At 45.7% G+C, this 8,787-nt stretch overlaps 1 non-coding gene across 1 annotated transcript; it reads left to right on the top strand.

The window, feature by feature from the left end:
- The first annotated feature begins 8,409 nt into the window (after nt 1-8,409).
- trnaa-agc (transfer RNA alanine (anticodon AGC)) lies at nt 8,410-8,483 on the top strand. Its single transcript has one exon. It is a non-coding gene; the product is annotated as a tRNA-Ala (tRNA).
- Nucleotides 8,484-8,787: the final 304 nt, after the last annotated feature.

The following is an 8,787-nucleotide window of genomic DNA, read 5'->3' as shown; positions in this document are numbered from 1 at the left end:
GAGAGAGAGAGTCAGATACAGAAACACAGAGGAGAGAGAGAGAGAGAGAGACAGATACAGAAACACAGAGAGAGGAGAGTCAGATACAGACACAGAGAGAGGAGAGAGAGAGTCAGATACAGAAACACAGAGAGGAGAGAGAAAGAGTCACATACAGAAACACAGAGAGAGGAGAGCGAGAGAGAGAAACATACAGAAACACAGAGAGAGGAGAGCGAGAGAGAGAAAGAAAGAGAGTCACATACAGAAACACAGATGAGAGAGAGAGAGAGCAGGAGTGAAAGTGAAGAGACAGGCAATTGTCTCGCCTCCACAGAGGTCCCCTGAAATGGAGTCTTGAGAGCACAGGGGAGGGGAAAGTTCCACAGAAACATGCCTTCTTGTCAACCACAAGAGTGAGAGCGTCACATATAGAAACACAGAGAGAGGAGAGTGAGTGAGAGAGCAGGAGTGAAAGGACAGGCAATTGTCTCGCCTCCACAGAGGTCCCCTGAAATGGCGTCTTGAGAGCACAGGGGAGGGGAAAGTTCCATGGAAACGTCAAAGTCCCCAAACTCCCACAGAGAGAGACCAAAAAACCTGACAGCAACAGAAGTACAGCGAAGCACTTTAGCTTACCCCTTAAGAGGCCTAAAGCTTTAGCCGCGGGACGCTAAAAATAAGATAGAAATACACTGCAGGACCCTAAAGAAAAGCTAGTTTCCTATTTGCTCCCATTATTACTCCTCCTTGTCAACTGAAGTGGAGTTTGTTGGTTGAGTCCCTTCAGGACATGTTAAGAACTGTGTTCCGCAACGCAAGAGGGAGTGGTCATGCAGACATGGAAAAGATTTGCTACTGTACACAGGAAGATAGGGCTACTATACAGCTAGTGAAGACGCCAAGGCCCATAAGTCTATGCCTAGTAGGATATGTGTCCGACTCCGAGTTGGATCCTTGACCTATATAAAGCTGGATGGTGGCTAATTATAGATACATGGTCATTAAGGACAGATCTTACGATAAGGGTCGTGTTGATGGAGAAACCAGCCTCTGGACTGAAGAGGGTTGTAAAGACACTCATTGGGAATGAATGAGCTCTTTTTTACGTGACTCTGCAATAATTGGGTTTAATGCTCAGGGGAGCTGCCTCAATCAATGTGACAACACTGCAGGCTTTGTTCAAACAGGTCGCCAGGATCGCATTGGGACCCACCGGCCGGGCTGGAGCTGTACAGACAGACTGATCTGCAGTTGGATGGCTTCCAGTTCCCTTACTAAAACCTACTAACAGAATTGTGTCCTTTTCATGCCCGTTGATGAAACTAGACTTAGATAAACTACCACAATAGTAGCATGTCGAAACGTAAAAGTCATGATTAACAAATCCCCAGTTAGTGTAGATCGACTTTAACAAGAAAAACACCTAATAGGACTAAATGTAAAAGTCATGATTAACATGCTCCAATATGTTATGGAACAGTACAGTAAGGTATTTGTGTGATATCTGCAGAGAACTAGAACAAACCAGAAACAAACTCCCACTATTTTTAGTCGTCTTTAATGTAAAATTCATGCTTTAAAATACCCAGTATGCTACGCTACGCTGCAGTACAGTGAATTATGTGTGTAATATCTCTCCAGAGAATTAGGGCAGTCCCAAGTCTGACTAGCTCATTTGTCCACCCTCTATAATCCATCATTAACATGGAGAAAGTGGTTTCTGGGCGATACTTGAGCATTTGTCAAGTGTTCTTCCTCTGAGGCCTTCGGGTCGAGGGCTATCTACATCTCCATGGTTTATGTAAAACACCGTAGAATGAGGGAATGACACCATGTGATGTTGCCTTAGAGGGGAGGGGCTTACAATTAAAGCCAGAGTACATGTTAATTCATCTCTGTCACTAAGACTTGTTTCTCTCGTTAGGGTGAGATTGGAATAGAAACAGATATATTGTCGTTACGGAGATGTGGAATGGCACCTTGTTGAATTCTAAAGATGGCAAAAACAGAGCAGTGAAGTGTTTCTATATATTTGGGGGGGGGGGGGTAGATCAGCTTTAATATTGCAGATAGACATGTCCCTTCACAGCATCCCAACCACACAGTCAGTGACTCACCTACACACGCATGTACAAACACGACAAAAAAGATAAACGCACGCACACACCTTCAGCTGACTAGCATTGTCAACCCACTCTCATTTACCACTTTGGTTTTCTAGGGGAAATAAAATCACTATTCCCCAAACAACCAGGTTCCTGCAGACTGTTCTCAACACAGGCCTTGTATGATTATTTTCATAGTGCATAGATTGAATTGTATGTGTGTGTGTTAGTGAGAGTGTGTTTGTTGGGGATTGTATGGTGTGTGTGTTTGTTGGGGATTGTGTGTGTGTGTGTGTTAGTGAGAGTGTGTTTGTTGGGGATTGTGTGTGTGTGTGTGTTAGTGAGAGTGTGTTTGTTGGGGATTGTGTGGTGTGTGTGTTAGTGAGAGTGTGTTTGTTGGGGATTGTGTGCGTGTGTTAGTGAGAGTGTGTTTGTTGGGGATTGTGTGCGTGTGTTAGTGAGAGTGTGTTTGTTGGGGATGGTATGTGTGTGTGTGCGTGTGTGTGTGCGTGTGTGTGTGTGTGTGCGTGTGTCTGTTGGGGATTGCGTGTGTGTGTCTGTGTGTCCTTATGTGGTGGGGACGACAACTCTATTTTAGATTACATCCACGTCAGGTTATTCAAAAGCCAAGTGTGGATCGATGACAATTGAATGAGAGATGAGATGTCAGGACAGAAAACAGGAACAGTCACTGACCTTCCTCACGACACAGTGGATGAATACCATCCATTAATCAAGTGACGGGGCTCAATAGTCTCCTTAGTCATTCATTCCCAGATAACGTACTTAAACCTGCCACTTCAGAAGCACTACAGAACACGGAGAAGGCCGAGATCCGCTCAAGACGATAAGTCAAAAGAAAGAAAACAGAGGAGAGAAAATGCCGTCCGGCCTCCACAATGAATGCAGCTTTCCCCTCAATTAAAAACCACACAGGAGGAGAACAAACGTCCCCTTTCGCAAGCACTGAAATGACTCCGAGAGAGAGAGAGAGACGGATGCAACGAGCGCAGACATGGAAGCGTAATTATTATTTTTTTATGAAGTGTGAAAGCGCTGGCAAAACAGCTCTTTCCTCCGGCGTAAAACAGATGGGTTTTGAGGCGTAATTGCTCTTGGTAAAATTCCAGCAACCGATTCTGACGGCAACTGGTTGTGACAAGCGTTTGCTGCTCAGATAGGACTGTAGGAGGGCGGTGGCACCGCGGCTGTTTGCTGCTCGAATCACATTTTAATTGTCTCGCCATTCTGTCCATAATAAACCAGGTAGACTTTTACTTTACAAACAAAAACAGTCCCGAAGTTTGTTTCATTGGTACATGCTGTTCTCGATACACGGTGGAGCCAATTAGATGCACAGTGCTGTGCCAATGCTGTCGGAGTTGGAGGCAGAGAGGGAAATGGTTGTCACCCACCTTTGACCCTTTAAAATTGCATGCTTGAGTGAACATGAAGCCAGCATCTCATTTTGCCAACCGTGGAAGTTAGGAAGAGAGCAAACACACACAGAGGCCAAGAGCGAGAGAGACACAGAGAGAGAGGGGGGGGAGAGAGAGGGGGGGGGGGACCAAGATGATTAAATAATTAACATGTTCCCACAATTACTGAATAACGTCTACGTTATAGAAGGCATACGATTACAGTAACTATGGAAGTGGTAAAGCAGTCGTTATGTTTGTTATGTAGCATTGTAACCAGTCACATAGTATACGGTATATGCTGTCTATTTATTTATTTTTATTTTTTTGCCTCATTCCTTGTGCTATGTAGCGGTTCAGTGTGACCACATGACTTCTCTGTTACCTAGAAACCATTGTGGATTGTGAATGTGATCACAAGTGTCCTCTGATTCCAACCTAACAGAACAACCCCCCAGAAGGACTGTGGCTTTCATTAAGGTTCATATGGGAAAACAAGAGAGAATCCACAGTCTCTGAGCCCGGATTTATCAAGCATCTCGGAGCACGAGTGATGGTCTAGGATCAGTTTTGCCTTTTAGTTTTGCCACACCTGTACATCATGATTAATACCATCACGGACAGGGAGGAACTGATCCTAGATCAGATACAGGCCATGGTCTGAGTCCCTATCCCTAATAGACACAGGGCAGTGTGCATGTAATTACTACTGCCGATAGTTACTGGCTTGATGGATTTGCAATGCCTGGTAACGGACCAGCACTCCACTGGGTTCCATTGATTGCAGGTAGGGAACGCTGAATGCTCTTAGATCATCAGGGCTGTTGTGCAGAGAGGCCACAGGCGTTAATACACCCGTGTAGGCACACATATAATGATGCACCCATTTCAAATCAAAGTTTATTTGTCACGTGCGCCGAATACAACAGGCGTAGTAGACCTTACAGTGAAACGCTTACTTACAGGCCCTAACCAACAATGCAATTTTTAAGTAAAAAATAGGTATTAGGTGAACAATAGATAAGTAAAGAAAAAAAAACAACAGTAAAAAGACAGTGACAAATAACAGTAGCGAGGCTATATACAGTAGCGATGCTATATACAGTAGCGAGGCTATAACAGTAGCGATGCTATATACAGTAGCGAGACTATATACAGTAGCGAGGCTATAACAGTAGCGAGGCTATAACAGTAGCGAGGCTATATACAGTAGCGAGGCTATATACAGTAGCGAGGCTATATACAGTAGCGAGGCTATAACAGTAGCGAGGCTATAACAGTAGCGAGGCTATAACAGTAGCGAGGCTATAACAGTAGCGAGGCTATAACAGTAGCGAGGCTATAACAGTAGCGAGGCTATAACAGTAGCGAGGCTATAACAGTGGCGAGGCTATATACAGTAGCGAGGCTATAACAGTAGCGAGGCTATAACAGTAGCGAGGCTATATACAGTAGCGAGGCTATATACAGTAGCGAGGCTATATACAGTAGCGAGGCTATATACAGTAGCGAGGCTATGTACAGTAGCGAGGCTATAACAGTAGCGAGGCTATAACAGTAGCGAGGCTATAACAGTAGCGAGGCTATATACAGTAGCGAGGCTATAACAGTAGCGAGGCTATAACAGTAGCGAGGCTATAACAGTAGCGAGGCTATAACAGTAGCGAGGCTATAACAGTAACGAGGCTATAACAGTAGCGAGGCTATATACAGTAACGAGGCTATAACAGTAGCGAGGCTATAACAGTAACGAGGCTATAACAGTAGCGAGGCTATAACAGTAGCGAGGCTATAACAGTAGCGAGGCTATAACAGTAGCGAGGCTATATACAGGCACCGGTTAGTCAGGCTGATTGAGGTAGTATGTACATGTAGATATGGTCAAAGTGACTATGCATATAGAATGAACAGAGAGTAACAGTAGCGTAAAGAGGGGTTGGCGGGTGGTGGGTGGCGGGACACAATGCAGATAGTCTGGGTAGCCAATGTGCGGGGTACCGATTAGTCAGGCTAATTGAGGTAGTATGTACATGAGTGTATTGTTTAAAGTGAATATGCATATATGATAAACAGATAGTAGCAGCAGCGTAAAAGAGGGATTGGGGGAGACACAACGCAAATAGTCCGGGTAGCCATTTGATTACCTGTTCAGGAGTCTTATGATTTGGGGGTGAAAGCTGTTGAGAAGCCTTTTGGTCGTAGACTTGGCGCTCCGGTACTGCTTGCCATGATGTAGCAGAGGGAACAGTCTATGACTGGGATGGCTGGAGTCTTTGACCATTTTTAGGGCCTTCCTCTGGTATAGAGGCCCCAGTGATGTACTGGGCTGTACGCACTACCCTCTGTAGTGCCTTGCGGTCGGAGGCCAAGCAGTTGCCCTACCAGGTAGTGATGCAACCAGTCAGGATGCTCTCTATGTTGCAGCTGTAGAACCTTTTGAGGATCTGAGGACCCATGCAAATCTTTTTAGTTTCCTGAGGGGGAATAGGCTTTGTCGTGTCCTCTTCACGACTGTCTTGGTATGCTTGGACCATTCTAGTTTGTTGGTGATGTGGATACCAAGGAACTTGAAGCTCTCAACCTGCTCCACTACAGCCCCATCGATGAGAATGGGGGCATGCTCGGCCCTTCTTTTCCTGTAGTCCACAATCATCTCCTTAGTCTTGGTTACGTTGCGGGAGAGGTTGTTGGCCTGGCACCACACAGCCAGGCCTCTGAACTCCTCCCTATTGGATGTCTCATCGTTGTCAATGATCATGCCTACCACTGTTGTGTCATCTGCAAACTTAATGATCGTGTTGGAGTCGTGCCTGGCCACGCAGTCGTGGGTGAACAGGGAGCACAAGAGGGGACTGAGCACGCACCCCAGAGGGGCTCCAATGTTGAGGATCAGCGTGGCAGATGTGTTGCTACCTACCCTCACCACCTGGGGGCGTCCCGTCAGGAAGTCCAGGATCCAGTTGCAGAGGGAGGTGTTTAGTCCCAGGATCCTTAGCTTAGTGATGAGCTTTTAGGGTACTATGGTGTTGAACGCTGAGCTGTAGTCAATGAATAGCATTCTCACATAGGTTTTCCTTTTGTCCAGGTGTGAAAGGGCAGTGTGGAGTGCAATAGACATTGCATCATCTGTGGATCTGTTTGGGCGGTATGCAAATTGGAGTGGGTCTAGGGTTTCTGGGATAATGGTGTTGATGTGAGCCATTCCAGCTTTTCAAAGCACGGCTACGGACGTGAGTGCTATGGGTCGGTAGTCATTTAGGCAGGTTGCCTTTGTGTTCTTGGGCACAGGGACTATGTTGGTCTGCTTGAAACATGTTGGTATTACAGACTCAATCAGGGACATGTTGAAAACGTCAGTGAAGACACCTGCCAGTTGGTCAGCACATGCCCGGAGCACACGTCCTGGTAATCCGTTTGGCCCCGTGGCCTGTGAATGTTGACCTGTTTAAAGGTCTTATTCACGTTGGCTACAGAGAGCGTGGTCACACAGTCGTCAGTAACAGCTGATGTTGTCATGCATGGTTCAGTGTTGCATGCCTCGAAGCGAGCATAGAAGTGATTTAGCTCGTCTGGTAGGCTCGTGTCACTGGGCAGCTTGCAGCTGTGCTTCCCTTTGTAGTCTGTAATAATTTGCAAGCCCTGCCACATAAGACGAGCATTGGAGCCGGTGTAGTAAGATTCAATCTTAGCCCTGTATTGGCGCTTTGCCTGTTTGATGGTTTGTCGCAGGGCATATCAGGATTTTAGCTCAGTGCAAATGTTGCCTGTAATCCATGGCTTCTGGTTGGGGTAAGTACGTACAGTCACTGTGGGGACAACGTCCTCGATGCACTTATTGATAAAGCCAGTGACTGATGTGTGTACTCCTCAATGCAATCGGAAGAGTCCTGGAACATGTTCCAGTCTGTGATAGCAAAACAGTCCTGTAGTTTAGCATCTGCTTCATCTGACCATTTTTTTAGACCGAGTCACTGGTGCTTCCTGCTTTCATTTTTGCTTGTAAGCAGGAATCAGGAGGATAGAATTGTGGTCAGAACGTGTCTCTGTGTGTGGAGTACAGGTGATCTAGAACTTTTTTCCCTCTGGTTGCGCATTTAACATGTTGATAGAAATGAGGTAAAACTGATTTAAGTTTCCCTGCATTAAAGTCTCCGGCCAAAAAGAGCGGTTTCCTGTTTGCTTATTTCCTTATACAGCTGACTGAGTGCGGTCTTGGCGCCAGCATCTGTCTGTAGTGGTAAATAAACAGCCACGAAAAGTATAGATGAAAACTCTTGGCAAATAGTGTGGTCTACAGTTTATCATAAAATACTCTACCTCAGACGAGCAAAACCTAGAGACTTCCTTAGATTTTGTGCACCAGCTGTTGTTTACAAATATGCACAGACCCCACCCCTCGTCTTACCGGAGTGTGCTGTTCTATCTAGCCTGTGCAGAGTATATCCTGCTAGCTGAAGTCACAGTTATTGATGTCCCGTTAGTAGGATATTCGTGATCGTACCTTGTCTAATTTATTGTCCAATGATTGTACGTTGGCGAGTAATATTGACGGTAACGGCCGCTTTCCCACTCGCCTTATGCGGATCCTTACGAGGCACCCATCCCTGTGTCCTCTGTACCTGCGTCTCTTTCTCTTGCCAATAACGGGGATGTTGGCTTTGTCGGGTGTTAGCAGTATATCCTGTGCGTCCTGCTTGTTGAAGAAAGAATATTTGTCTAATCCGAGGTGAGAGATCAATGTCCTGACATCCAGAAGCTCTTTTTTGCCGTAAGATACGGTGGCAGAAACATTATGTACAAAATAAGTTACAAATATTGCGACAAAAAACACATAATAGTACAATTGGTTAGGCGCGCGTAAAACTGCTGCCATTTCTTCCGCTGACGTTTAGCGCTACAGTCTAGTCCCCTGTGGCTCAGTTGGTAGAGCATGGCGCAAGCAATGCCAGGGTTGTGGGTTCGATTCCCACGGGGGACCAATTTGAAAATGTATGCACTCTACTGTAAGTCGCTCTGGATGCAGAGCGTCTGCTAAAATGAAGCCCAGCTGTCTAGTCTATGTGTAGGATAAGAATAGAATGCTACTTGTGGCAAGATGATACTTCTAATACAGATGTGGTGCTCTGGTTACGACAGGGTCCATGGGATACTGATTAATTTTTGAGGACACAATCAAAACCATTTTTCAACCCACAGTCTTCAAAAGCTTGTAATAATAACTGCTTTCAATGGCCTCACTTCAATGAGGGCTTGGTGTCTAGACTAGCCATTTTGAAATGAAG

This window comes from Salvelinus fontinalis, unplaced genomic scaffold (genome assembly GCF_029448725.1).
Source record: "Salvelinus fontinalis isolate EN_2023a unplaced genomic scaffold, ASM2944872v1 scaffold_1057, whole genome shotgun sequence".
Lineage (NCBI taxonomy): Eukaryota > Metazoa > Chordata > Actinopteri > Salmoniformes > Salmonidae > Salvelinus > Salvelinus fontinalis.
The sequence above is the reverse complement of the archived record's forward strand: the minus strand, read 5'-3'. Positions and strand labels throughout refer to the sequence as shown.